The 5,567-nt window shown below is 34.8% G+C and overlaps 1 pseudogene; it reads right to left on the reverse strand.

Annotated features, from left to right (window-relative positions):
• Positions 1–4,381: 4,381 nt before the first annotated feature.
• LOC109680061 (ADP-ribosylation factor-like protein 5A pseudogene) lies at positions 4,382–4,898 on the reverse strand (annotated as a pseudogene).
• Between the last annotated feature and the right edge of the window lie 669 nt (positions 4,899–5,567).

Raw genomic sequence — 5,567 nt, forward strand, 5'->3', positions numbered from 1 at the left:
TAGCAAGCAAGTAGTAGTGTCTTCACATTTCTTCCAATTTCTTCAATAAAAGAAATATCAAATAAGAGGAAAGAAGTCTCATTTTGACCACAAATTCTACAATGAGCTCATTTATAATCCAAAAGTAAATGTCAAAATCAATTTCTGTTTTTAATAAATTAGATACAACATAGCATCTTTAGAACAAAAATATACAATAATGGACGATTATCAGTTTTTTCAGTGTTCTAAGTAAGTTACAAGCTGAATTTGATTATGAAAATGTGAACTATTGAAATTAAGTAAAAATTAGAATTAAAATAGACCAATGTATATTCTAAGGAATATTATATTGCTGGAAGATTATCATGTGAGGAACTAAATCTCTTACATTGTTTTCTAAAACTTAGTATGATTGTCCTACATTTTTTAGGCTCTCTGAATATATTTAATTTTCCAATAGTGGGCACCAGTGAAGTATATATAGCTCCTCAAAATTAGATTTTATTACAAATCAGGGTTGGGTATGTGTCTTAGTGGTAAAGCACTTGCCTAGCATGTGTGAGGGCCTGGGTTTGACCCTCCGCACCAAAAAAATTATTACAAATCAGGGGATACAATGTTATATGAAAGACTATAAACTATATTGGTCATGTCTACTGAAAACAAGATATTAGAGCAAATAAACTTTCAAAATCTCATACAATATTTAATTTTATGAAAACAAGAACATATAGCTATTTTTAAATAAATTTTTGTACCATAGAAAATTTGATTTTCTCCATAGCTATAACTAAAATTTCAAATTTACATAAAATCTCTACTGTTTGGGCTATTGGTGACCTTGACCTTTTGTGAAGCAGTTAGGGGGACTGAATACAGGAGAATATAGGTAAATGTAAATTACTGTTAATAGTTGATTTCTCATTTGGGTTTTATGGTTTTTGGTGCTCAATTTTAAGTAGATAAATAGGTAGGTAGATAGATAGATAAATAGACAGATAGACAGATAGATACAAATACATACATGGACTATGATGACAATGAAATACCATGAACCAAAAATTATAATTAATTTCTATACACTGGAGGTCCATCAAAAATGTGTTCTTGAGATAAGATTAAAACAAACTGTAATCCTAAATGATTAGACTTTGCCTTTCTCCTCTGTGTGGCCCAATGGAAACAGATTCAAATGCAAAGCAATTCATGAAAAGTCTACCACAAAGTCCCAATGAGATACTTATAGAATATGGTAGCTCATGAATTGTAGGCAGGAGAGGAATGTCACAAGAACATCAAACTGGAGAGATGAGCCCTGAAAGGAGACAAAAAGAGTAAAAAGGATTGCTGGTTGGTACCAAGACAAATAAGCACAGGAACTAATTAATCTACAAGGATGGCAATATGTGGCATTGATAGCCTATCCCCCAGCACACATTGCTAACAAATCACTCATTCCATCCCACTGAGCTTGGACAATAGCCTCTTAATTCTTTTCAACATAACTCCAGGCAGTTACTAGCAATTGATCAGAATTAACAAATGAGATATAGCTTATTTGCTATCTTCAGTCTATACAAACCAAATCACATTATTGAGAATGATTAATGAATAAGCAGAATACTAACTAAAATCTAGAATGTGGGTTACACAGGACATCAAATTGGAGTAGTATGGCAGACTGGGAGCCAGGGAACAGGGAAGAATTGATTTCAAGTTCACTAAAGATAAGGACTGGCAAAAATTGCTTTAGCTCCTAAGACTTTGAAGCAGATTTAAGACCACCATTTAATCAATGGTGGTTTAGTGCTATATGTGGGAAGATGTTTTAAAATCTAGAGGGAATGTGAAGAAATGGGAAAAGACCTAAAAGTAGTAGTCTTCTTTTCAGTGTGACTACATTGGGAACTCTTTTTATTAAATCAGCATATATTAATTGTACAAGCTGAGAGGTTTCATTGTGACATTTCCATACATGTAAGTAATATACATTGATCAAATTCACCCCCCTTTTGCTCATTTTTATCTCTTCTCTCTCCTCCCACCCCCCTTTTTTAGTTTTTAGAAGGTTTCATTATGTTATTTTCATACATGTATATGATGTACCCCATATTCACCCTCCGTCACCTTCTCCATTGCCCCTTCCTCCTCCCATTGGTTCTGCCCCAACAGTCCTTCTTTCACAATCATGTCATACAATTAGTTTTTTGGTTTTTTTTTTTAAGTCTGCATTCTGCATATGAGAGAAAAAATGCATTATTTGTCTCTTTTTTTTTTTGTGGGCCTGGGGTTTGAACTAGGAGCTTCACACTTGCAAAGCTAGTGCTCTACAGCTTGAGCCATGCCTGCAGCCCATTTTGCTCTAGTTATTTTGGAGATGGGATTTGAGAACTATTCACCTGGGCTGGCTTCGAACGTTGAGCCTCCCTATCTCAGCTTCCCAAGTAGTTACAATTTCAGGTGTGAGCCATCAATGCCTGGCTGCGATATTTGTCTTTCTGAGCTTGGTTTATCTAGTTCAACATGATGATCTGTAGTTCCATCCGAACAATATAATTTTATCATTCTTTGTGGCTGAATAATTCTCCATCATGTATGTGCACTTCATTTTATCTATTCATCTGTTAATAGACACTTAGGCTGATTCCATAGTTTGGCTATTGTGACTAGTGCTGCCATAAACATGGGTATTCAAGTATCTCTATTATATACCGACTTACATTCCTTCCATTTATGCTGCACTAATTTATATTACACTGGAAACTCTTTTTTTTTTAGTAAGTTAGGATTTACTTTTGTAAAAACATGTTGACAAATATTACATGCCATATTTATATTTTGGACATTATAGCACAAAGATAAAGCACAAAACATCCAATGTTAACATTAACCTCCCATGCCCGACTCAGATTTAGATGCTGAGTATTTTATATCTTATAAAGAGAGCTTTCAAAGTTCCATCAATGCTTTTAGTATGTACTGTTATTCCTTACCAAAATCTTCATGAAATTTAAAAGGCTGGTATTAAAAGTAGTTATTTCTTTTCTTGAATATTCTAAAACATGCCAGTTGGGATTAGCCTTCAAATTTTCAGGGCATGAAAGATATACAAATAGAGTACCCACGAATATGTTTTAACACAGTTAAGATCATTTCATTTCTAGTTATGCCAGGAACACCTTCAACTTCTAGCTTTGTAAAATTAAAATACCCTAAGCAAACATAAAAGGTGTTTTAGATCAAGTTATTTCTTAGTACAATCAATTTTCAATCTAATTCTTAAAAGCACTCAAAGAACATTTGCACTTTATAATTGCTAAAACAATGTACCTGTGTGGTAGAAGATACAAGAAATTTTAAAGAAACAAAAAAACCCTCACACTATTCAACTCCTAAAATAAGAAACTTGCAAATTAAGAAATTATCAATATTGCATGAAAATACTCTCAAATTCACTTTAACTGCTTGATATATAATTTAAATAGAACATAGTCAAACTGTTTATTAGTATTTATAGAATGCTACCTTTCTAGGCAATTATGTTACACAGTTTTTGATTAAGAAGAAATCATTTGATAGTTTTAATCACAATTTATGATTGGCTAATTAGCAATTTATTCAGTAATTTAGATGCCATAAAGACAAGGAAAAGGAATAATCTGTCACTTGCTCAATGTCAATTCTGCCCATTAGTAATATAATAGCCGAGAATCTGACTGATATTCCACTCCTTTGGGCTATACATTTCCTTGTGTGTCACTGATCAACAAAAATAAGTATAGAATGTCAAGCCTTTTCCTCTTTCACTCCCTTTTTCAAGAGCAGCTCAGTGATTGGGGGTGGGTGGAGACCAGATTAGTACAATTCAGAGAACATGGGGGGGAAATTACAAACTGGCATTTAACAGCAGTGCCAGTACTTATCCCATTAGGGTAATAACTAAGAGTATTATTAATTTTGAGTTATTTGTTTTTCTTTAGAACATAAATCAAAGCCATTAACCTGAACGGGAGGTATACACAGAATACATACACAACCCTAATGAAAATACTTTTCATAAGTAATATTACATTTAAAAATTGGAAACAATACCCGTGCTGATCTGCATTTTGATTTAGTGGAACAAGAAGTGAACAGCATTCTGCCAAGGAGGATGATACTGATAATAAAGCTCTTAAATTCAAAATGTCTTCCTCTCCCTTTGTACTTACCACAGGCTATACAATGTCAGGAAAGGATTTATTATGAGAAAAATGTCAAACACAACTTTAATAACATACTGTGGAAGGAACTAATGGAAAGCAAATTGTAAGGTGACACTTCAGCTTTGTTTTCAAATAAGTGGTCTTTAATTTTTCTCCTGATAGAAAAAAGTTAAATCAATTTATAACAAGTATATCTAAACCATTAATTTTTGCAGCTTTCGGGTAAAGTCTAGCACTTCATCTATACAAAGTCTGTGATTAGAGGTCAGTAGAGATTGTCTAGTCTTAACTCGTGACGTCATCTACTCAGGTCCTCGGCATAACCCCTCTCCAGTTAGAGCACAGCATGCCCGGATATGCCTCTGGTGATCTTTAATAGAAGTTAGCTTCAAAAACCAGGAGATTTCTGCTATAGTCATGCATTCTTTAACATCTTCTTTATTAGCAAAAATCAGCCATCCAGCTTTCCTTTGGTCCTCCTGTGCTAACATTTTATACAGTTCTTCTCTAGTTGCAGAAATTCTGTCTGTACTGTCCACAGCAACTATTACACATCTGTGCTAAGATAGTAAGTGTTCCAGAAAGAGTAAGGAGATTCTTGGCCACCGATATCCCACATTAGGAAATGTGTATAATTAATCACTAGCTCTTCCACATTACTGCCTATTGTAGGGGATATATGTACAACTTCAATCATAGAAAATTAGTAAAGGATGGTAATTTTCCCTGCATCATTCCAATCCAACAATGATCACTTTGTGCTCCTGTGGATTGAAGTCTCTATACCTTTGTGAAGAGAATTCCCATTCTTGGGCAGCGAACCCCCTCCAACCCCCCAGGCCTCCTGTCCTCCCCTGGCTCAGGCTGAATGAGAGAGAGATGAGCCTCAGAGGTCAACTGTCCTCCCCCAGCTCCTCTCTGGAGGCTGTGGTCCTCAGAACTCTTAATTAAGCCCAGTAATCTTTACTTGAGAGTACCTTTTTTTTTTGGTGAAGATTTCATAAAATTTGTGGCCACACTGAAAGTAAGACACTAACATCAATGTGTTTTTCTTTGTCCATCAAAAGAAGATGACATCAGTTAGTAGTCCTCAGAATTTCTTTGTTCATCAAGGACTGGTCTTACAGTAACACCTCAATGCAGGTGCAGTCACAGGAACTCTCTGGAAGAGAACTATAGATTAGTCTATGGAAGGAGATTACATTGGCCAGATGGGGTTGAGGGTGGTGATGGTGACATTTCTGGGTGAAAGTGTGTAAGTGGGCAGAGCCTAAGGAGGAAAAATAAGTTATATGTGTCTATATGTGGAAGTTCTTTCTATAACTACATACACAAGGAAGCTGAAACTCTGTAGTATTGCCATTCAATAGAACTTTCTGA

This window comes from Castor canadensis, chromosome X (genome assembly GCF_047511655.1).
Source record: "Castor canadensis chromosome X, mCasCan1.hap1v2, whole genome shotgun sequence".
Taxonomy (NCBI): domain Eukaryota; kingdom Metazoa; phylum Chordata; class Mammalia; order Rodentia; family Castoridae; genus Castor; species Castor canadensis.